This window comes from Balaenoptera acutorostrata, chromosome 1, assembly GCF_949987535.1.
Source record: "Balaenoptera acutorostrata chromosome 1, mBalAcu1.1, whole genome shotgun sequence".
NCBI lineage: Eukaryota > Metazoa > Chordata > Mammalia > Artiodactyla > Balaenopteridae > Balaenoptera > Balaenoptera acutorostrata.
In genome coordinates this window covers 41,855,235-41,881,048 of record NC_080064.1, presented here as the reverse complement: position 1 = coordinate 41,881,048, position 25,814 = coordinate 41,855,235, and the positions used below count along the sequence as shown (strand labels likewise).

General features: G+C 34.4%; 1 protein-coding gene across 1 annotated transcript in view; it reads left to right on the top strand.

The window, feature by feature from the left end:
• The window catches only part of AGBL4 (AGBL carboxypeptidase 4), a 1,405,329-nt gene that overhangs the window by 51,019 nt on the left and 1,328,496 nt on the right, over nucleotides 1-25,814 (top strand). The gene's annotated exons all lie outside the window — the stretch shown is intronic.

The following is a 25,814-nucleotide window of genomic DNA, read 5'->3' as shown; positions in this document are numbered from 1 at the left end:
TGCAACCACCTAGATGGGTGGGATAAGGAGGGTGGTAGGGAGGCTCAATAGGGAGGGGATATGGGGATGTATGTATGCATATAGCTGATTCACTTTGTTATACAGCAGAAACTAACACAACATTGTAAAGCAATTATACACCAATAAAGGTGTTAAAGGAAAGAAGAAAAAAAAAAAAAAAAGAGAACAAAGAACAGGTGAGCTAAGGTGATGCCTGCAGAAGGAGGGGGGGAAATCCCCAGTGAAGGAGAAAGATGCAAGAAAGCCCTTTCCTTCTTCCTTCCCTCTTCTCATTAGTGCTGGAAAGTTGATGCTTTATGTTTATGAGGATTAGCCAAGAGAGTTTGTACAATGAAAGTGTATTCTCTGCAAGGTACAGGGGACAGACTGCTGTTACATTCTACTTCTTGATTTCTTTATTTGTGCAAATGTTGCCAACAAGCAGCCAGTTACAGACACTAGGTCTTGAGCGAGTCTCTTAAGAGATTTCATTTTCTTGGTTATGGAAAAGAGGAAGACTGTACTACTATATCTTGTCCACTGGCCATTGTCCAAATCAAGGTGCTTTATTTATACTAGCATTTGCTCTATGGTTGGCTTTGTGATATCAGATCTCACTAGAATGCTCTTAGAGAAAAATATACTCATTCCCTGTGAAATTCCTCATTTAAAATGCCATAATTAAAGTGATTTAAATTGAAAAAAAAAGTACTTCATATAAATGGAATCATACAGTATTTATCTTTTTGTGACTGGCTTATTCCTCTTAGCATGGTGTCTTCAGCTTATTTCACTTAGCATAATGTCCTCAAAGTTCATCCTTGTTGTAGCATATTGCAAAATTTGCTTAGTTTTTAAGGTTGAATAATATTTCATTGTATGTATAGACCACATTTTGCTTATCCATTCATGTGTTGATGGAGTTTGGGTGTTTCCATGATTTAATTATTGTGAATAATGCTGCTAGGAACATCAGTTTAAAAATATCTCTTTGAGACCTTGCTTTCAGTTCTTTTGGATATACCCACAAGTGGAATTGCTGGGTCATATGGTGATTTTCTGTTTTTAGTTTTTGTAGGAAATACTGTGATATTTTCCACAGCAGCTGTATCATTTTACATTCTCACCAATAATGCACAGGGCTTCCAATTTCTCCACGTGCTTGCCAACACTTGTTTTCTGTTTTTTTGATACTAGCCCTTCTAAGGATATGAGGTGGTATCTCATTTTAGTTTTGATTTGCATTTTCCTAATGATTAGTGATGTTGAGCATCTTTTCTTTTCTTTTCTTTTTGTTTTTGCATTAAAAAAAACTTTTTATTGGAGTATAGTTGATTTACAATGTTCTGTTAGTTTTTGCTGTACATCAAATTGAATCACTTATACATATACATATATCCACTCTTTTTTAGATTCCTTTCCCATGTAGGTCATTACAGAGTATTGAATAAAGTTCCCTGTGCTATGCAGTAGGTCCTTATTAGTTATCTGTTTTATATATAGTGTGTATATGTCAATCCCAGTTTCCCAATTTATCCCTCCCCCACTTCCCCCTTGGTAACCATAAGTTTGTTTTCTACATCTGTGACTCTATTTCTGTTTTGTAAATGAGTTCATTTGTACCAATTTTTTAGATTCCACATATAAGCGATATCATATGATATTTGTCTTTGTCTGATTTACTTAACTCAGTATGACAATATCTAGGTCCATCTATGTTGTTGCAAATGGCATTATTTTGTTCTTTTTTATGGCTGAGTAATATTCCATTGTATATATGAACCATATCTTCTTTATCCGTTCTTCTGTCGATGGACATTTAGGTTGCTTCCATGTCTTGGGGTTTCTCTGGATATATGCCCAGGATGGGATTGCTGGATCACATGGCAGCTCTATTTTTAGTTTTCTAAGGAACCTCCATAGTGGCTATACCAATTTACATTCCCACCAACAGTGCAGGAAGGTTCGTTTTTCTCCACACCCTCTCCAGCATTTATTGTTTATAGATTTTTTGATGATGGCCATTCTGACTGGTGTGAGGTGATACCTCATTGTAGTTTTGATTTGCAAAAGATGTTGAACATCTTTTCATATGCTTTTTGGCTATCTGTATGTCTTCTTTGGAGAAATGTCTATTTAGGTCTTCCGCCCATTTTTTGATTGGGTTGTTTGTTTGTTTGTTCTGATACTGAGCTGCATGAGCTGTTTGTATATTTTGGAAATTAATCCCTTGTCAGTCACTTCGTTTGCAAATATTTTCTCCCATCCTGAGGGTTGTCTTTTTGCCTCATTTATGGTTTTCTTTGCTGTGCAAAAGCTTTTAAGTTTAATTAGGTCCCATTTGTTTATTTTTGTTTTTATTTTTGTTACTCTAGGAGGTGGATGAAAAAAGAACTTACTGTGATTTATGTCAGAGTCTTCTGCCTATGTTTTCCTCTGAGAGTTTTATAGTATCTGGCATTACATTTAGGACTTGAATCCATTTTGAGTTTATTTTTGTGTTTGGTGTTAGGGAGTATTCTGATTTCTTTCTTTTGCATGTAGCTGTCCAGTTTTCCCAGCACCACTTATTGAAGAGACTATCTTTTCTCCATTCTATATTCTTGCCTCCTTCATCATAGATGCCTGATTTTATCTCTGGCCTTTCTATCCTGTTCCATTGATTTATATTTCTGTTTTTGTGCTAGTACCATACTGTTTTTATTACTGTAGCTTTGTAGTATAGTCTGAAGTCAGGAAGCCTGATTCCTCCAGCTCCATTTATCTTTCTCAAGATTGCTTTGGCTATTCTGGGTCTTTTGTGTTTCCATACAAACTGTAAAATTTTTTGTTCTAATTCTGTGAAAAATGCTACTGGTAATTTTATAGGATTTATTGGGATTGCTGTAGATTGCTTTGGGTAATATAGTCATTTTCACAATATTGATCCTTCCAATCCAAGAACATGGTATATCTCTCCATCTGTTTGTGTCATATTTGATTTCTTCCAACAGTATCTTACAGTTTTCTGAGGATGGGTCTTTTGCCTCCATAGGTAGGTTTATTCTTAGGTATTTTATTCTTTTTGATGCGATGGTAAATGGGATTGTTTCCTTAATTTCTCTTTCTGATCTTTTGTTGTTAGTGTATAGGAATGAAAGAGATTTCTGTGTATTAATTTTGTATCCTGCAACTTTACCAAATTCATTGATGAGCTCTAGTAGTCTTCTGGTAGCATCTTTATGATTTTCTATCTATAGTATCATGTCATATGCAAACAGTTTTACTTCTTCTTTTCCAATTTGTATTCCTTTTATTTCTTTTTCTTCTCTGATTGCCATGGCTAGGACTTCCCAAACTATGTTGAATAAAAGTGGCATGAGTGGACATCTTTGTCTTGTTCTTGATCTTAGAGGAAATGCTTTCAGTTTTTCACCCTTGAGAATATTTGCTGTGGGTTTGTTGTATATGACTTTATTACGTTGAGGTAGGTTCCCTCTATGCCCACTTTCTGGAGAGATTTTTATCATAAATTGGTGTTGAATTTTGTCAAAAGCTTTTTCTGAATCTGTTGAGATGATCATATGGTTTTTATTCTTCAGTTTGTTAATGTGGTGTATTGAAGAATCCTTGCATCTCTGGGATAAGTCCTACTTGATCATGGTGTATGATCCTTTGAATGTGTTGTTAGATTTAGTTTGCTGTTATTTTGTTGAGGATCTTTGTGTCTATGGTCATCAGTGGTATTGGCCTGTAATTTTCTTTTTTTTTGTGATATCTTTGGTTTTAGTTGAGCATCTTTTCATGTGCTTATTGGCCGTTCGTGTATCTTCTTTGGCAAAAGGTCTATTCATGTCCTTTTCTCATTTTTGAATTGCGTTGTTTGTATTTTTGTTGCTGAGTTTTAGGAATTTGCTATATATTCTGGATATTAATCCCTTATCAGATATATGCTTTGCAAATAATTTCTCTCATTCTGTAGTTTGTCTTTTTACTCTGTGCATAGCATCCTTTGATGCACAACATTTTTTAATTTTAAAGAATCCCCATTTGTCTATTTTTTATTTTGTTACCTTTGCCTTTGGTGTCATAGCCAAGAAATCATCGCCAAATCCAATGTTGTGAAGCTTTTGTGCTATGTTTTCTTCTAGGGATTTTATTGTTTTAGGTCTTTTATATTTAGGTCCTTGATCCATTTTGAGTTAATTTTTGTATATGGCATTAGGTAAGGACCCAACCACATTCTGTTGCTGTGGATATCCAGTTTTCACAGCATCATCCATTGAAAAGACTATCCCTTTCCCCATTGAATGGCTTTGGCCCCTGATCAAAAATCATCTGACTATATATGTGAGTATTTATTTCTAGGCTTTCTATTTTATTCCATTGGTCTATATGCCCATCTTTATGTCAATACCACACTGTTGTGATTACTGTAGCTTTGTAGTAACCTTTGAAATCAGGCAATATGAGTTCTCCAGTTTTGTTCTTCTCCTTGAAGGTTGTTTTGGTTATTCGTGGTCCCTGGAGATTTCATATGAGTTTCAGGATGGGCCTTTCTATTTCTACAAAAATATTATTGGGATTTTGATAGAGATTGCATTGAATCTGTAGATCACTTTGAGTGGTATGGACATTTTAACATTTTAATGGACATTTAAGTCTTCCAATCCATAAACCTGGGGTATATTTACATTTATTTCTTCTTTAATTTTTTTCATTGGTGTCTTGTAGTTTTCATTGTACAAGTCTTTCACCTTCTTGGTTAAGTTAATTCCGAAGTATTTTTTTCTACTTGATGTTATTGTAAGTGGAATTGTTTTTGTAATTTCCTTTACAGATTGTTCATTGTTCAGTATTGAAATACAGTTTATTTTTGTATTTAGTTTGTATCCTGCTACTTTGCTGAATTCAGCTTTTTTGGGGGTCTTTATGGTTATCTACATATAAGGTTATATAATATACAAGCAGAGATAATTTTACTTCTTCCTTTCCAATTTGGATGCATTTTATTTCTTTTTCTTGCTTAATTGCTCTAGCTAGAACTTTCAGTACTATGTTGAATATGAGTAGTGATAGTGGGCATCCTTGCATTGTTCCTCTTCTTAGGGGAAAACATTTCAGTCTTTAGTCATTGATTATGATGTTTTCTGTGGGTTGTTCATATATGGGCTTTATTATTGAGGTGGCTTCCTTCTATTTCTATTTTGTTGAGTTTTTTTTTTTTTATCATGAAATGGCATTGAATTTTGGCAAATGCTTTTTCTGCATCAATTGAGATGATCATATTTTTTTCATCATTTTGTTGATGTGGCATATTACATTGTTTGATTTTTGTATGCTGAATGATTCTTACATTCCAGGAATAAATCCTACTTGGTCATGGTGTATAATCCTTTTAATATGCTGCTGAATTGTGCTTGCTAGTGTTTATTGAGGATTTTTGCATCAATGTTCATAAGGGATATTGGTCTGTAGTTTTCTTGTAGTGTCTTTGTCTGGCTTTTGTATCAGAATTATGCTGGCCTCATAGAATAAGTGAGGACGTTTTCTCTCCTCTTCAGTTTTTTGGAAAAGTTTGAGAAGAATGTTTGGTATAATTCACCAGTTAAGCCATTAGGTCCAGGACTTCATTTTATTGGGAGATTTTGGATTACTGATTCAATCTCCTTACTACATATAGCCTTTCAGATTTTCTGTTTCTTTGTGATTTAGTCTTGGAAGGTTTTGTGTTTCTAGAAATTTGTCGATTTCAACTAGACTATCCATTTTTTTCATACAATTATTCATAGTCCTTTCTTATAATGCTTTTTATTTCTTTTGAATCAGTAGTAATGTCCCCACTTTCATTTCTGATTTTAGTAATTTGAATCTTCTCTCCTATTTTCTTAGTCCATCTAGTTGAAAGTTTGTCAATTTTGTTGCTATCTTTGAAGAACCAACTTTTGGTTTCATTAATTTTCTCTCCTGTTTTTCTATTCTCTATTTCACTTATTTCTGCTCTAATCTTTTTTATTTATTCTGCTGGCTTTTGGTTTAGTGTGTTGTTTTTTTTCCTAGTTTCTTAACTTTTAAAGTTAGGTTGTTGATTTGAGATCTTATTTTTCAATGTAAGCATTTATAGCTATAAATTTCCTCTCAACACTACTTTTGCTGTGTCCTGTAAGTTTTGGTTTGTTGTGTTTTTATGTTCATTTGTCTCTAAATTATTTTTAAATTCTCTTGTGATTTCTTCTTTGATCCATTGGTTGTTTAACGTTGTGTTGTTTAATTTCCACAATTTTGTGAATTTCCAGTTTTACTTATTGATTTCTAACTTCATCCCATTGTGGTCAGAGAAGATATTTTGTATGATATCTATTTTAAAAAAGCTACTGACATTTTTGACATGATATATTTCAAAATGCTGAAAGAAAAAAACCTTCCAAACAAAAATACTCTACCCAGCAAAGTGATCATTTGGAATTGAATGAGAGATAGAGTTATCTAGACAAGCAAAAGCTAAGGGAGTTAATCACCACTAAATTAGTTTTACAAGAAATGTTAAAGGGACTTCTTTTAGCTGAAAAAAAAGGGTGCTAATTAATAATAAGAAAACATGTGAAAATATAAATCTCACTGGTATAGGTAAATATAATAAAGGTAGTGGATTAATCACTTATAAAGCTAGTATGAAAGTTAAAAGACAAAAGTAGTAAAAATAACTATAACTACAATAATTACTTAGGGGATACACAAGATAAAAAGATATAAAATGTGACATCAAAAACATTAAACTGGATTAGGGGAGAGTAAAAATGTACAGGTTTAGAATGCAGTCAAACTAAGTTGCTATCAACTTAAAATAGACGGTTAAAAATATAAGTTGTTTTATATAAGCCTCATGGTAACTACAAAGCAAAAGCCTATAGTAGGCACACAAAAGGTAAAGGTGAAGGAATCTAAACATAGCACTAAAGAAAGTCATCAAATCACAAAGGAAGGGAGGAACAGAAGAAGAAAGGGACAAAGAGGAACCACAAAAGTGCTAGAAAAAATGAACAAAATGGCAATAAATACATATCTATCAATAATTACTTTAAATGTAGATGGACTATATTTCAAATCAAAAGACACAGAGTGGCTGAATGGCTACAAAAGTAAGACCCATTTATATACTGCCTACAAGAGACTGACTTCAAATGTAAAGACACACACAGATTGAAAGTGAAGGGATGAAAAAAGATATTTCCTGCAAATGGATATCGAAAGAAAGCTGGAGTAGCTATACTTATGTTATACAAAATAGCCTTTTAAACAAAGACTGTAATAAGAGACAAAGAAGGACATTACATAATGAAAAATGGGTCAATTCAATAAGAGGATATAACGTTTATAAATATTTGTGCACACAACATAGGAACACCAAAATGTATAAAGCAAATATTAACAGATCTAAAGGGAGAAATAGACAGCAATACAATAATAGTGGGAGTTTTTAATACCCCACTTATTTTGATGGATGGATCATGTAGACAGAAAATTAATAGGGAAACTTTGGCCTTAAACGAATGTTAAACCAGAGGGATTTAACAGTTATATACAGAATATTCCATCCAAACGCAACAGAATACACATTCTTCCCAAATGTACATGGAACCTTCTCCAGGATAGATCATATGTTAGGCCACAAAACAAGTTTTAATAAATTTCAGAAGAATGAAGTCATATCAAGCATATTCTCCAACCACAATGATATGAAACTAGAAATCAATTACAAGAAAAAAACTGGAAAATTCATGAAAATATATATATATATATATATATATATATATATATATATTCATTTTCAGAAATGCAAAAGGAGAAGTTAAACTGATACTACAGAAATAAAAGGCTTATAGGAAACTACCATGAGCAACTAATATGCCAGCCCATTTGACAACTTGGAAGAAATGGACAAATCCCTAGAGATATACAACCTACCAAGACTGAATCATGAAGAAATAGAAAATCTGAACAGACTGATTACTATTAAGGAGATTGAATCAGGAATCAGAAACCTTGCAACAAAGAGAACTCCAGGACCAAATGGCTTCATTGATGAATTCTTCCAAATACTCAAAGAATTTATACCAATCCTTCTCAAACTCTTTCAAAAAATAGAAGAGGAGGGAACATTTCCAAACTCATTTTATGAGGCCAGCGTTACCCTGATACCAAAACTAAGCAAGAGCACCATAATAAACAAAAAGTATGGGTCAATGTCCCTGATGAACATAGATGCAAAATTCCTCAACAAAATATTAGTAAGCTGGATTCAACAATATGTAAAGAAGGATCATATACCATGATCAAATCGTGTTTATTCCAGGGATGCAAGGAAGGTTCAACATCTGCAAGTTGATCAGTGTGATGCAAAACATTAAAAAATGAAGGATGGCTGTGTTTCTAATAAGAACCTACTGTATAGCACAGGGAACTCTACTCAATACTCTGTAATGACCTATATGGGAATAGAGTGTAAAAAAGAGTGGATATATGTGTATGTATAACTGATTCACTTTGCTGTACAGCAGAAACTAACACAACATTGTAAATCAACTATACTCCAATAAAAATTAATTTAAAAAAATGAAGACTAAAAATCATATGATCATCTCAATAGATACAGAAAAAGCATTTGGCAAAATTCAACATTTCTGATAAAAATTCTAAACAAAGTGGGTATAGAGGGAATGCACGCAACATAATAAGGCCATATATGACAGGCCGACAGCTAACATCATACTCAATGATGGAAAGCTTAAAGCTTTCCTTGATGATTAGGAACAAGACAAGGATGCCTACTCTCACCACTCTTATTCAGGGTAGTATTGGAATCGTAGCCAGAGCAATTAGGCAAGAAGAAGAAGTAAAAGGCCTCCAAATTGGAAGGAAGAGGTAAAACCGTCACTGCTGATGACATGTGAAAATCCTAAAGACTCCACCAAAAAAAAACTTTTGAAACTAATAAATGATTTCAGTAAAGTTGCAAGATACAAAATCAATGTACAAAAAATCAGTCGCATTTCTATCCACTAAGAATTATCAGAAAGAGAAATTTAAAAAATCAATTCCATCCCATTTACAATTTCATCAAAAGGAATAAGATACCTCAGAATTAATTTAACCAAGGAGGTGAAAGACCTGAACACTGAAAAGCATGAGACATTATGTGAAGAGGGCACAAATAAATAGAAAGACATTTTATGCCAGTGGATGGGAAGAATTAATATTAAAAAATATCCATACTACCTACAGCAATCTATAGAAAGAAGAAAAAAGTTAGAGGCATCATGCCTCCTGATTTCAAACTATATTACAAAGCTATAGTAATAAAAATTGTATGGTACTGGCACAAAGCAGACACATAGATAAATGAAACAGAATAGAGAGCCCAGAAATAAACCTACATATATATGGCCAATTAATTTAAGACAAAGGAGCCAAGAATATACAATGGGTAAATAACAGTGTCTTTAATAAGTGGTGTTTGGAAAACTGGACAGCCACATGCAAAAGAATGAAACTGGACCACTATCTCACACCATACACAAAAGTTAACTCAAAATTGATGAAAGACTTGAATGTAGGACCTGAATCCATAAACTGCTAGAAGAAAATATAGCTGGTAAGCTCCTTGCCATATGTCTTGGCAATGATTTTTTGGATATGACACCAAAAGCAAAGGCAACAAAAGCAAAAATAAACAAGTAGAACTATATCAAATTAAAAAGTTTGTACATAGCAAAGGAGACCATCAATAAAATGGAAGGGTGACATACTAAATAGGAGAAAATATTTACAAATCATATATCTGATAGGGGGTTAATATCCAAAATATATAAAGAAATCGTACATACAACTCAATAGCAAAAATACAATCTGATTAAAAGATGGGCAGAGGATCTGAATAGACATTTTTCTAAAGACATATAGCAAGCCAACAGGTACATGTAAAGAGGCTCAACATCATGAATCATTAGAGAAATGCAAGTCAAACCACAGTGAGATATAACTTCATACTTGTTAGAATGGCTGTCGTCAAAAAGACAATAAATAACAAGTGTTGGCCAGGAATTGGAAAAAAGGCAAGCCTTGTGCATTGTTGGTGGGAATATAAATTGGGTCAATCGTTATGAGAAACAGTATGGAGGTTCCTCAGAAAATTAAAAAAAAAAAAAGAACTATATATGATTCTACAATTCCACTTCTGAGTATTTATCCACAGAATATGAAAACAGTAAATCGAAAATATATCTGTGTCCTAATGTTCACTGTACATTATTTACAATAGCCAAGATGTGGAAACAACCTGAATGTCCACTGATGGATGAATGGGTAAAGAAAAAGTGTATATATTATTTTGATATGAAAAATATGAATATTATTCATCCATAAAAAGAAAGAAAATCTTTCCATTTGTGACAACATGGTTAGACCTTGAGGGCATTACTCTTAGTGAATAAGTCAGACAGAAAAAGAGAAATACAATATAATCTCACCTATATGTGGAATCTAAAAACAAGCAAACACACTAAAAAACTGAGATCATGGACGTAGAGAACAGATTTGTAGCTGCCTGAGGTGGGGGGTGGAGGTTGGTGAAATGGATGAAGGGGGTCAAAATGTACAAATTTCCTGTTATAAAATGAAAAAGTCCTTGTCTATCATGTACAGCATGGTGACTATACTTAATAATACTCTATTGCATATTTGAGAGTGGATATTGAAAGTTCTCATCAGAAGAACGAAATTTTAAAACAATGTATGGGGCTTCCCTGGTGGCGCAGTGGTTGAGAATATGCCTGCTAATGCAGGGGACACGAGTTCGAGCCCTGGTCTGGGAAGATCCCACATGCTGCAGAGCAGCTGGGCCCCTGAGCCACAATTACTGAGCCTGCGCGTCTGGAGCCTGTGCTCCGCAACAAGAGAGGCCGCGATAGTGAGAGGCCCGTGCACCGCGATGAAGAGTGGCCCCCGCTTGCCACAACTAGAGAAAGCCCTCGCACAGAAACGAAGACCCAACACAGCCATAAATAAATAAATAAATAAATAAATAAATAAAAATTAAAAAAAAAAAAACAATGTATGGTGACAGATATTAACTGGACTTACTGTGGTGATCATTTTTCATTGCATACAATTATTGAATCATTATGTTGTACACCTGTAACTAGTAAAATATTATGTCAGTTATACCACAATAAAACTCTATTGAGACTTAGTTTGTAGCCGAACATATGATCTATCTTGGAAAATGTCCCATGTGCACTTGAGAAGAATGTGTATGCTGTTGTTTTTGGGTATAGTGTTCTGTATATGTCTGTTAGATTTAGGTAGTCTTTTGTGTTAAGTCCTCTATTTCCTTACTAGTCTCTGTCTGCTTCTTTTATCCATTATTGTAAGTAGGGTATTGAAGTCTCCAACTACTATTGTAGACCTGTCTTTTTCTCCCCTCAATTCTGTCAGTTTTTGCTACATATATTTTAATGATCTGTCATTAGGTGTGTAAATATTTATAATTATTATGTTTTCTTGCTGTATTGAGCCTTTTATTAATATTTAATGTCTTTCTTTTTCTATATTGTTGAATTATGTGTCTTTATCTATTCTGCCAATCTCTGTCTTTTAGAGATTTTAATCCATTTACATTAATTACTAATGTGGAGGGACTTCCTTCTGTCATTGTGCTCTTTGTATTTTATGTGCCCTATAGCTGTTTTTGGTCCCTCATTTCCTTTATTCCTGCTTTTTCTTTGTGTATATATATTTTTTTGTAGTGAAATTTTAAAATTCCTTTCTAATTTCGTTTTATGTTTATTCAACAGCTATTTTCTCTGTGATTGCTATGGGGATTACATTTAACCTCATAAAGTTATAACACTCTAATTTGAATTTATACCAGTTTTACTTCCACAATATACAAAGACTCTGTTTTTTTATACTCTGTCCCTACCCCTTTGGTTGTTGATGTCCCCAAGTGACATTTTTATACATTGTGTGTCCAAAAACTTAAACTAAAAATTCTTTTAAATGCATTACTCTTCTAAATTTCGTAGAAAACAAGATTTGGTACTACACATCAAAGTTATATTAATATTAGAGTCTCTACCATCAGGAAACTTACACAATGCTCTTAGATAGCCTCATCCACCAGAGGACAGACAGCAGAAGCAAGAAGAACTACAATCCAGCAGCCTGTGGAACAAAAAACCACATTCACAGAAAGATAGACAAGATGAAAAGGCAGAGGGCTACATACCAGATGAAGGAACAAGATAAAACCCCAGAAAAACAACTAAATGAAGTGGAGATAGGCAACCTTCCAGGAAAAGAATTCAGAATAATGATAGTGAAGATGATCCAGGACCTCGGAAAAACAATGGAGGCAAAGATTGAGGAGATACAAGAAATGTTTAACAAAGACCTAGAAGAATTAAAGAACAAACAAATAGAGATGAACAGTACAATAACTGAAATGAAAACGACACTAGAAGGAATCAATAGCAGAATAACTGAGGCAGAAGAACGGATAAGTGACCTGGAAGACAGAATGGTGGAATTCACTGCTGCAGAACAGAATAAAGAAAAAGGAATGACAAGAAATGAAGACAGCCTAAGGGACCTCTGGAACAATGTTAAATGCAACAACATTCGCATTATAGGGGTCCCAGAAGGAGAAGAGAGAGAGAAAGGACCAGAGAAAATATATGAAGAGATTATAGTTGAAAACTTCCCTAACATGGGAAAGGAAATAGCCACCCAAGTTCAGGAGGCACAGTGAGTCCCATATAGGATAAACCCAAGGAGAAACACGCCGAGACACATAATAATCAAATTGGCAAAAATTAAAGACAAAGAAAAATTATTGAAAGCAGCAAGGGAAAAATGACAAATAACATACAAGGGAACTCCCATAAGTTTAACAGCTGATTTCTCAGCAAAAACTCTACAAGCCAGAAGGGAGTGGGATGATATACTTAAAGTGATGAAAGGGAAGAACCTACAACCAAGATTACTTCACCCAGCAAGGATCTCATTCAGATTCGATGGAGAAATCAAAAGCTTTACAGACAAGCAAAAGCTAAGAGAATTCAGCACCACCAAACCAGCTCTACAACAAATGCTAAAGGAACTTCTCTACGTGGGAAACACAAGAGAAGAAAAGGACCTACAAAAACAAACCCAAAACAATTAAGAAAATGGTCATAGGAACATACATATCGATAATTACCTTAAACGTGAATGGATTAAATGCTCCAACCAAAAGACACACGCTTGCTGAATGGATACAAAAACAAGACCCATATATATGCTGTCTACAGGAGACCCACTTCAGACCTAGGGACACATACAGACTGAAAGTGAGGGGATGGAAAAAGATATTCCATGCAAATAAAAATCAAAAGAAAGCTGGAGTAGCAGTACTCATATCAGATAAAATAGACTTTAAAATAAAGAATGTTACAAGAGACAAGGAAGGACACTACATAATGATCAAGGAATCAATCCAAGAAGAAGATATAACAATTATAAATATATATGCACCCAACATAGGAGCACCTCAATACATAAGGCAACTGCTAACGGCTATAAAAGAGGAAATCGACAGTAACACAATAATAGTAGGGGCCTTTAACACCTCACTTACACCAATGGACAGATCATCCAAAGTGAAAATAAATAAGGAAACAGAAGCTTTAAATGACACAATAGACCAGATAGATTTAATTGATATTTATAGGACATTCCATCCAAAAACAGCAGATTACACTTTCTTCTCAAGTGTGCACGGAACATTCTCCAGGATAGATCACATCTTGGGTCCCAAATCAAGCCTCAGTAAATTTAAGAAAATTGAAATCATATCAAGCATTTTTTCTGACCACAACACTATGAGATTAGAAATGAATTACAGGAAAAAAACACAAACACATGGAGGCTAAACAATACGTTACTAAATAACCAAGAGAGCACTGAAGAAATCAAAGAGGAAATAAAAAAATACCTAGAGATATATGACAATGAAAACGTGACGATCCAAAACCTATGGGATGCAGCAAAAGCAGTTCTAAGAGGGAAGTTTATAGCTATACAAGCCTACCTAAAGAAACAAGAAAAATCTCAAATAAACAATCTAACCTTACACCTAAAGCAATTAGAGAAAGAAGAACAAACAAAACCCAGAGTTACCAGAAGGAAAGAAATCATCAAGATCAGAGCAGAAATAAATGAAATAGAAACAAAGAAAACAATAGCAAAGATTAATAAAACTAAAAGCTGGTTCTTTGAGAAGATAAACAAAATTGATAAACCATTAGCAGACTCATCAAGAAAAAGAGGGAGAGGACTCAAATCAGTAAAATTAGAAATGAAAAAGGAGAAGTTACAACAGACACCGCAGAAATACAAAGCATTCTAAGAGACTACTACAAGCAACTCTATGCCAATAAAATGGAAAACCTGGAAGAAATGGACAAATTCTTAGAAAGGTATAACCCTCCAAGACTGAACCAGGAAGAAACAGAAAATATGAACAGACCAATCACAAGTAATGAAATTGAAACTGTGATTAAAAATCTTCTAACAAACAAAAAAGTCCAGGACCAGATGGCTTCACAGGTGAATTCTATCAGACATTTAGAGAAGAGCTGACACCCATCCTTCTCAAACTCTTCCAAAAAATTGCAGTGGAAGGAACACTCCCAAACTCATTCTATGAGGCCACCATCACCCTGATACCAAAACCAGACAAAGATACTACAAAAAAAGAAAATTAGAGACCAATATCACTCATGAATATAGATGCAAAAATCCTCAACAGAATACTAGCAAACAGAATCCAACAACATATTAAAAGGATCATACACTGTGATCAAGTGGGATTTGTCTCAGGGATGCAAAGATTCTTCAATATATGCAAATCAATCAATGTGATATATCATATTAACAAATTGAAGAATAAAAACCGTATGATCATCTCAGTAGATGCAGAAAAAGCTTTTGACAAAATTCCATACCCATTTATGATAAAAACTCTCCAGAAAGTGGGCATAGAGGGAACCTACCTCAACATAATAAAGGCCATATATGACAAACCAACAGTAAACATCATTCTCAATGGTGAAAAACTGACAGCATTTACCCTAAGATCAGGAACAAGACAAGGATGCCCACTCTCACCACTATTATTCAACATAGTTTTCGAAGTCCTAGCCACAAAAATCAGAGAAGAAAAAGAAATAAAAGGAATACAAATTGGAAAAGAAGAAATAAAACTGTCCCTGTTTGCAGATGACATGGTACTATATATAGAGAATCCTAAAAATGCCACCAGAAAACTACTAGAGCTAATCAATGAATTTGATATAGTTGTAGTATACAAAATTAATGCACAGAAATATCTTGCATTCCTATACACTAATGATGAAAAATCTGAAAGAGAAATTAAGGCAACACTGCCGTTTACCATTGCAACAAAAAGAATAAAATACCTAGGTATAAACCTACCTAGGGAGACAAAAGACCTGTATGCAGAATACTATAAGACACTGATGAAAGAAATTAAAGATGATACCAACAGATGGATGGATATACCATGTTCTTGGATTGGAAGAATCTATATTGTGAAAATGACTCTACTACCCAAGGCAATCTACAGATTCAATGCAATCCCTATCAAATTACCAATGGCATTTTTTACGGAACTAGAACAAAAATCTTAAATTTTGTATGGAGACACAAAAGACCCCGACTAGCCAAAGCAGTCTTGAGGGAAAAAAACGGAGCTGGAGGAATCAGACTCCCTGACTTCAGACTATACTACAAAGCTATAGTAATCAAGACAATATGGTACTGGCACAAAAGCAGAAACATAGATCAATGGAACAAGATAGAAAGCCGAAAGGTAAACCCATGCCCCTATGGTCAACTAATCTATGACAAAGGAGGCAAGGATATACAATGGAGAAAAGGCAGTCTGTTCAACAAGTGGTGCTGTGAAAACTGGACAGCTACATGTAAAAGTATGAAATTAGAACACTCCCTAACACTGTATACAAAAATAAACTCAAAATGGATTAAAGACCTAAATGTAAGACTGGACACTATAAAACTCTGAGAGGAAAACATAGGAAGAACACTCTTTGACATAAATCACAGCAAGATCTTTTTTCATCCACCTCCTAGAGTAATGGAAAGAAAAACAAAAATAAACAAATGGGACCTAATGAAACTTAAAGGCTTTTGCACAGCAAAGGAAACCATAAACAAGACGAAAAGACCACCCTCAGAATGGGAGAAAATATTTGTAAATGAATCAACGGACAAAGGATTAATCTCCAAAATATATAAACAGCTCATGCAGCTCAATATTAAAGAAACAAACAACCAAATCCAAAAGTGGGCAGAAGACCTAAATAGACATTTCTCCAAAGAAGACATACAGATGGCCAAGAAGCACATGAAAAGCTGCTCAAGATCACTAATTATTAGAGAAATGCAAATCAAAACTGCAATGAGGTATCACCTTACACCAGTTAGAATGGACATGATCAGAAAATCTACAAACAACAATTACTGGAGAGGGTGTGGAGAAAAGGGAACCCTCTTGTACTGTTGGTGGGAATGTAAATTGTTACAGCCACTATGGAGAACAGTATGGAGGTTCCTTAAAAAACTGAAAATAGAATTACCATATGACCCAGCAATCCCACTACTGGGCATATACCCAGAGAAAACCATAATTCAAAAAGACACATGCACCCCAATGTTCATTGCAGCACTATTTACAATTGCCAGGTCATGGAAGCAACCTAAATGCCCATCAACAGACGAATGGATAAAGAAGTAGTGGTACATATATACAATGGAATATTACTCAGCCATAAAAAGGAACGAAACTGAGTCATTTGTTGAGACGTAGATGGATCTAGAGACTGTCATACAGAGTGAAGTAAGTCAGAAAGAGAAGAACAAATATCATATATTAATGCATGTATGTGGAACCTAGAAAAATGGTACAGATGAGCAGGTTTGCAGGGCAGAAGTTGAGACACAGATGTAGAGAACGGACATATGGACACCAAGGGGGGAAAACTGCGGTGGGGTGGGGATGGTGGTGTGCTGAATTGGGCGATTTGGATTGACATGTATACACTGATGTGCATAAAATTGATGACTAATAAGAAACCTGTATAAAAAAATAAATAAAATTAAATTAAAAAATTTTTTAAAATGTAAAAAAAAAAAGAAATATATAATCATTATGTCTTCATTTCAAAAATTCCCTTGTTAATATGATTAATCAACAATTTCTCTGAACCAAGAAAATCACGTACTGTTGCCAGGTGATTAATCTCAGTGCAAAGTGAAGAGAACCTAATATTTATGAACAGATTACTGATAGCTTTGCAGTCTATTTCCATGATAAAATGCATTGTTCCATATGCCAAAGCCAAAAAAGAATTAAAAAAAAGTTATATTAATATTAGCTTTTACACGTATACTTATTTTTTCCTTTAAATGTATTAGTCTCTTAAATTATGTAGAAAAAAAGTAGTTATAATCATTGTTACAATATTACTAGATTTATAATTGTCCATGTATTTACCTTTATTGATATCTGTTTTTCTTTGTATGCCTTTGAATTAATCTCTAGTGTCCTTTTATATGACCTTGCAGGACTCCCTTGAGCATTTCTTAAAGGGCAGGTCTAGTGGTCACAAGCTCCCTCAGCTTTTATTTATCTGTTAATGTCTCTATTTCTTCCTCACTTTTGAAGACAAATTTGATTTTGCCAGATATAGGTCTCTTGGTTGACAGTTTTTTTTTCCCCAGCACTTTGAATATGTCATCCCACTGTCTTAAGACCTCCAAAGTTTCTGATGAGAATCCTGATGGTAAAATTATTGTGGATCTTTGGAATAACTTGCTTCTCCAGGTGTTTTGAAGATTCTTTCTTTGTCTTTGACTTTTGAAAGTTTGATTATGTGTCTTGGTGTGGGTCTCTTTCAGTTCATGTTACTTGTAGTTTGTTGAGCCTTGTGGATGTTTATATTGATGTCTTTTATCAAATTTGGGAAATTTTCAGCCATTATTTTTTCCATTGTTCTCCCTGCCCATTTCTCTTCCTCTGCTTCTTCCTGCCCTCCCATGATATAAATGTTCATCCACTTGATGGTGTTTCACAGGTCTCTTAATTTCTGTTCACTTTTCTTTAATGTTTTTTTTTCTTTCTATCCCTTGGCTTTGGTAATTTCTATTGTCCTATCTTCAAGTTCATTGATTCTGTCTGCTGCCTGCTCAGGTCTGCCCTCTAGTGAATTTTTCATTTTAGTTATTGTACTTTTCAGCTCGAGAATTTCTTTTTGGTTTCTTTTTAGGTTTTTTGTCTCTTGTGGGTATTTCCATTTTATTCACACATCATTTTCTTGACTTTAGTCTTTGAGCATCTTCCTTTAGTTCTTTGAGCATCTTTAAGACCGTTGTTTAAAAGTTTTTTTTTTCTTTCTAGTATATCTGTCATTAGGTCTTTTTCAGGAATAGTTTCTTCCACAAGTCGAGTGGAAGGTGCTTCAGGAACAGCTGCAACTGCCACATGTCTGGGGGTGGGAGATGGGTACCTGTAACTATGCTAAGAGCTGAAATTGACCAAAATAACCCACAATTTACTGTATCCTAAGTCTCCCCCTGCAAGTTGCAAGCATTCAACAGATTCCATAGTCCAAAAATAAGTATATCAGACAGAATCTGAAATTGCAATTGTTGTCTAGGTGGGGAGACAGATTCCTGGTGCTTCCCTTCAACCATCTTCCCAGATTCTCTTGGAAGTGGCATTTTGAGGGATTTTTTCAAGGATATTAGACAAATTATGATGAATTCTGAGACATATGGCCAAGAAAGTGCTTTTAGGAGCCCTGCCGTGTAACTGGGCTTGTATGGACAAAAGGAACTCATTTTTCATAAAGCAGTAGTTCATGATTTTTGGTTATATATGCCATGTGAGGTTTATGTTGATTTTGCTGCTAACTAGTTTATTCTATTCTCTCTTTTTGCCCAGTCTCTTGTAGATATATATTATGGTACTGCTCCTCTTCTTTTAAACTCTTTATCTTTTTGGCTTACAACTGCTTGGTATTTTCCTATATCATGTTACTCTTTGAAGGTTACCACTGACTTGTTTGTCAAATTCAGTGGCTTTCTCTGAGTCATCATCCTTATGCACTTTTTGGTGCTATTTTTAATTCATTTTCATGTAATTCAAATAAATTCACTTGTTCATTTATTCATTAATTCATCCAGCAAATGTTTATTAAGCACCTGCTGTGTGCTAGGCATTGTGCTAGTTTTGCACTTTCAATTTCTTTATGGGTATTTCCTCTGTTTCCTCACGCTTCAGACTTTTTTCCTCTGATATCTTGAACTATCCCAGTAACCTGGGCTTTCCTATTTTCATGAATGCTGCTATTAATTTTCAAATTATCCAACATCTGAACTGTGAAACAACTTTGATTCCTCCTTTCCTTTGTCTCTCTATATTATTACCCACTAAGTCCTTGTTAGGTGCTGATCCCAAACATTTAAGAAGACTAATAGTGCCTGTGGGCTATAAGCTGAGCTAGCCAGTTAAAAGGTGCCTGGTGCCTACTAGATGCCATCTCCTGGAATTAAATTAGTCCATACTGCATCTTCTTCTTGAATTTCCACAAATAATTCTTTGTTCAACTTTGCTAGTTTTTGATCTTGGTTTCTATTTATACCCTGTTAGCTCCTATTCTGTTATCTTCTTCTATTCACTTTTGACACCTCTCTCCTGTCACCTAATGGCTAGTTTGGCCTCATTTTGATTCAACCTTTTTTTTTAAATCATGGACTGTTTTTGATGTTTGACTGTTAGAATCTGTTAAGTGACTTTTGTTTTTGCCCCTATTACCTGCCTTTTTTCTGAGATAACATTTGATTTTTTTCCATCTGTTTTTCAGAATTGATCCATGATCTGCTTCAGTTTTCTTTGATGTATTCTTTCCTTTGTATTTCCACTGTGCTCAGTCTAGTTATACCTTTTATTAAACTATACTTAGATCATTGTAATATATTTCTGAAGGCTTTTCCACTTTTACTTGCTACCTCTAGTTGATCTTACTTTACATTAATATACATTATATACATACATTAATGGCAAATTATTTTTCTGAAATTTTTGCTTCAATCAGGTCATCTCCAGTTCCTTATAACTGACACTGCAAAACCAAATTCCTTGACCACACATCTGAGGCTCTCCACAATCTAGGCTTAATCTACCATTTCTCCTTTTGCTTTTGAGAAACTGGTAAGCACTCTTTCCCAAAGATGTCTTGCTTATGCCAGTGGTTTTCAAACATTGTCTCCCAGTTCCATGTGACACCTCATGGGATTCAAACTCTATGGCCCCTGAAGCACAATTTGAAGACCATTAATATAACTTTTTGATATCTTATTCAAACCTTATTTGAACAAACATTCCTATTTGCATGTTACAAATGAGATTTAAGCTCAATAAAGATCAAGAAGGTAACCAATAAGTTATAATTTGAAAAACAAAATCTGCTCGGAAACAAAGGTTTCTTCAATATACTAAGTTTTTTTGTCTTGTGAGCTTCTTAAGGATGAGAAACTATACTTTTTTTGGGTGTATTATAAAGTACATGACATAACACCTATAAATAGTTGTGTTTCTTTTTATACATCTTTATTGGAGTATAAGTGCATCACAATGCTGTGTTAGTTTCTGCTATACAACAAAGTGAGTCAGCCATATGCACACATATATCCCCATATACACTCCCTCTTGAGCCTCCCTTCCACCCTCTAAGTTGTCACAAAGCACTGAGCTTATCTCCCTGTGCTATGCTGCTGCTTCCCACTAGCTATCTATTTTACATTGAGTAGTGTATATATGTTGATGCTTCTCTCACTTTCCCCAGCTTCCCCCTGCACTGTGTCCTCAAGTCCATTCTCTACATCTGCATCTTTATTCCTGCCTTGCCAGTAGGTTCATCAGTACCATTTTTTTTTTTAGATTCTGTATATATGCTTTAGCATATGGTATTTGTTTTTCTCTTCTGACTTACTTCACTCTGTATGACAGACTCTAGGTCCATCCACCTCACTACAAATAACTCAATTTCATTTCTTTTTATGGCTGAATAATATTCCATTGTTTATATGTACCACATCTTCTATATCCATTCATCTGTCGATGGACATTTAGGTTGTTTCCATGTCCTGACTGTTGTAAATAGTGCTGCAGTGAGCATTGGGATACATGTGTCCTTTTGAATTATGCTTTTCTTAGGGTATATGCCCAGTAGTGGGATTGCTGGGTCATATGGTAGTTCTATTTTTAGTCTTCTAAGGAACCTCCATACTGTTCTCCATAGTGGCTGTATCAATTTACATTCCCACCAACAGTGCAGGAGAGTTCCCTTTTCACCACACCCTCTCCAGAATTTATTGTTTGTAGATTTTTTGATAATGGCCATTCTGACCAGTGTGATGTGATACCTCATTGAAGTTTTGATTTGCATTTCTCTAATAATTAGTGATGTTGAGCATCTTTTCATGTGTTTCTTGGCCATCTGTATGTCTTCTTTGGTGAAATGTGTATTTAGATCTTCCACACATTTTTAAATTGGGTTGTTTTTTTTTTGATATTGAGCAGCATGAACTGTTTGTATATTTTGGATATTAATCCTTTGTCCATTGTTTCATTTGCAAATATTTTCTCCCATTCTGAGGGTTTTCTTTTCATCTTGTTTATGGTTTCCTTTGCTGTGCAGAAGCTTTTAACTTCAATTAGGTCCCATTTATTTATTTTTGTTTTTATTTTCATTACTCTAGGAGTTGGGTCAAAAAAGATCTTGCTGTGATTTATCTCAAAGAGTGTTTTTCCTATGTTTTCCTCTAAGAGTTTTATAGTGTCCACTCTTACATTTAGGTCTTTAATCCATTTAGAGTTTATTTTTATGTATGGTATTAGGTAGTGTTCTAATTTCATTCTTTTACATGTAGCTGTCCAATTTTCCCAGCACCATTTATTGAAGAAGCTGTCTTTTCTCCACTGTATGTTCTTGCCTCCTTTGTCATAAAGTGACTGTATGTGCGTGGGTATGTCTCTGGGCTTTCTATTCTATTCCACTGATCTGTATTTCTGTTTTTGTGCCAGTACCATACTGTCTTGATTACTGTAGCTTTGTAATATAGTCTGAAGTCAGGGAGCCTGATTCCTCCATCTCCGTTTTTCTTTCTCAAGATTGCTTTGGCTATTCGGGGTCTTTTGCATTTCTATACAAATTGTGAAAATTTTTGTTCTAGTTCTGTGAAAAATGCCATTGGTCGTTTGATAGGGATTGCACTGAATCTGTAGATTGCTTTGGTTAGTAGAGTCATTTTCACAATATTGATTCTTCCAATCCAAGAACATGGTATATTTCTCTATCTGTTTATGTTATCTTTGATTTCTTTCATCAGTGTTTTATAGTTTTCTGAGTACAAGTCTTTTGCATCCTTAGGTAGGTTTATTCCTAGGTATTTTATTCTTTTTGTTGTGATGGTAAATGGTATTGTTTCCGTGATTTCTGTTTCTGATATTTTTGTTGTTAGTGTATAGGAATGCCAGAGATTTCTGTGCATTAATTTTCTATCCTGCAACCTTATGAAATTCATTGATTAGCTGTAGTAGTTTTCTGGTGGCATCTTTAGGATTTTCTATGTATAGTATCATGTCATCTGCAAACAGTGACAGTTTTACTACTTTTCCAATTTGTATTCCTTTTATTTCTTTTTCTTCTCTGATTGCTGTGGCTAGTACTTCCAAAACTATGTTGAATAACAGTGGCGAGAGTGGACATCCTTGTCTTGTTCCTGATCTTAGTGGAAATGCTTTCAGTTTTTCACCATTGAGTATGATCTAGGCTGTGGGTTTGTCATATATGGCCTTTATTATGTTGAGGTAGGTTCCCTCTGTCATTTTCTTGAGAGTTTTTATCATAAATGGGTGTTGTATTTTGTGGAAAGCTTTTTCTGCATCTATTGAGATGATCATATGGTTTTTATTCCTTTATTTGTTAGTATGGTGTATCACATTGATTGAGTTGCGTATACTGAAGAATCCTTGCATTCCTGGGATAAATCCCACTTGGTCATGGTGTATGATCCTTTTAATGTGTTGTTGGATTCTGTTTGCTAGTATTTTGTTCAGGATTTTTGCATCTATGTTTATTAGTGATATTGTTCTGTAATTTTCTTTTTTTTGTGATATCTTTTTCTGGTTTTGGTATCAGGGTGACGGCCGCTTTGTAGAACAAATTTGGGAGTGTTTCTCCCTCTGCAATTTTTTGGAAGAGTTTGAAAAGTATCAGTGTTAGGTTTTCCCTAAATGTTTGGTAGATTTCACCTGTGACGCCATCTGTTCCTGGACTTTTGTTTGTTGGAAGATTTTTAATTACAGTTTCAATTTCATTACTTTTGAGTTTTCTGTTTATGTTTTCTAATTCTTCCTGGTTTAGTCTTGGAAAATTGTACCTTTCCAAAGAATTTGTCTGTTTCTTCATGGTTGTCCATTTTATTGGCATATAGTTGTTTGTAGTAGTCTCTTATAATCCGGTGTATTTCTGCTGTGTCAGTTGTGATTTCACCTTTTTCTTTTCTAATTTTATTGATTTGTGTCTTCTCCCATTTTTTCTTGGTGAGTCTGGCTAAAGGTTTATCAATTTTGTTTATCTTCTCAAAGAACCAACTTTTAGTTTTATTGATCTTTCCTATTGTTTTCTTCACTTCTATTTCATTTATTTCTGCTCTGATCTTTATGATTTCTTTCCTTCTACTGACATTGTGTTTACTTTGTTCTTCTTTCTCTAGTTGCTTAGGTGTAGGGTTAGATTGTTTATTTGAGATTTTTCTTGTTTCTTGAGGTGAGATTGACTTGCTATAAACTTCCCTCTTAGAAGTGCTTTTGCTGTGTCCCATAGGTTTTGAGTCATTGTGTTTTCATTGACTTTTGTTTCTATGTATTTTTTTAAAATTTCTTCTTTGATTTCTTCAGTGATCTCTCAGTTATTTAATAGCTCACTGTTTAGCCTCCATGTATTTGTGTTTTTTACAGTTTTCTTCCCCTGTAATTGATTTCTAATCTCATAGTGTTGTGGTCTGAAAAGATGCCTGATACGAGTTCAATTTTCTTAAATTTACTGAGGCTTGATTTCTGTCCCAAGATGTGATCTGTCGTGGAGAATGTTCCATGTGCACTTGAGAAGAAAGTGTATTCTGCCACTTTTGGGTGGAATGTTCTATAAATATCAATTAAATCTATCTGGGCTATTTGTCATTTAAAGCTTGTGTTTTCTTTTTTATTTTCTGTTTGGATGATCTGTCCATTGGTGTAAGTAGGGTGTTAAAGTCCCCTATTATTATTGTGTTACTGTTGATTTCTCCTTTCTTGGTTGTTAGCATTTGCCTTATGTGTTGAGGTGCTCCTATGTTGGGTGCACAAACATTTATAATTTTTATATCTTCTTGGATTAACCCCTGATCATTATGTAGTTTCTTTCCTTCTGTCTTGTAACAGTCTTTAGCTTAAAGTCTATTTTACTTGATACATGTATTGCCACTGCAGCTTTCTTTTGATTTACATTTGCATGGAATATCTTTTTCCATCTCTTCACTTTCTGTCTGTATGTGTCCCTAGGTCTGAAATGGGGTCTCTTGTAGACAGCATATATATGGGTCTTGTTTTTGTATCCATTCAGCTGGTCTGTGTCTTTTGGTTGAGGCATTTAATCCATGTACATTCAAGTTTATTATTGATATGTATGTTCCTATTACGATTTTCTTAATTGTTTTGGGTTTGTTTTTGTGGATTTTTTATTTTCTTGTGTTTCTCGCCTAGAGAAGTTTCTTTAGCATTTGTTCTAAAGCTGGTTTGGTGGTGCTGAGTTCTCTTAGCTTTTCCTTGTATGAAAAACTTTTGATTTCTCTGTAAAATCTGAATGAGATCCTTGCTGGGTAGAGTAATCTTGGTTGTGGGTTTTTCTCTTTTATCTCTTTAAGTATATCCTGCCACCCCCTTCTGGCCTGCAGAGTTTCTGCTGAAAGATCATCTGTTAACCTTATGGGGATTCCCTTGTGTGTTATTTGTTGTTTTTCTGTTCCTGCTTTTCATATTTTTTCTTTGTCTTTAACTTTTGTTAGTTTGATTAGTATGTGTCTTGGTGTGTTTCTCCTAGGGTTTATCCTGTATGGGACTCTGTGCTTCCTGGACTTGGATGACTATTTCCTTTCCCATATTAAGGATGTTTTCCACTATAATCTCTTCAAATATTTTCTCAGACCCTTTCTTTTTCTCTTCTTCTGAGACCCCTATAATTCAAATGTTGGTGCAATTAGTGTTGTCCTAGAGGTCTCTGAGATTGTCATCAATTCTTTTCATTCTTTTTTCTATATTCTGCTCCTTGGCAGTTATTTTCACCATTCTGTCTTTCAGCTCACTTATTCGTTCTTCTGCCTCAGTTATTCTGTTATTGTTTCCTTCTAGTGTATTTTTCATTTCAGTTATTGTATTGTTCATCTCTGTTTATTTGTTCTTTAGTTCTTCTAGATCTTTGTTGAACATTGCTTGTATTTTCTCAATGTGTGCCTACATTCTATTTCTGAGATTTGGGATCGTCTTTACGATCATTACTCTGAATTGTTTTTCAGGTAGATTTCCTTTTTCCTCTTCATTTATTTGGTCTTGTAGGTTTGTACCTTGCTCCTTCATCTGTGACATATTTTTT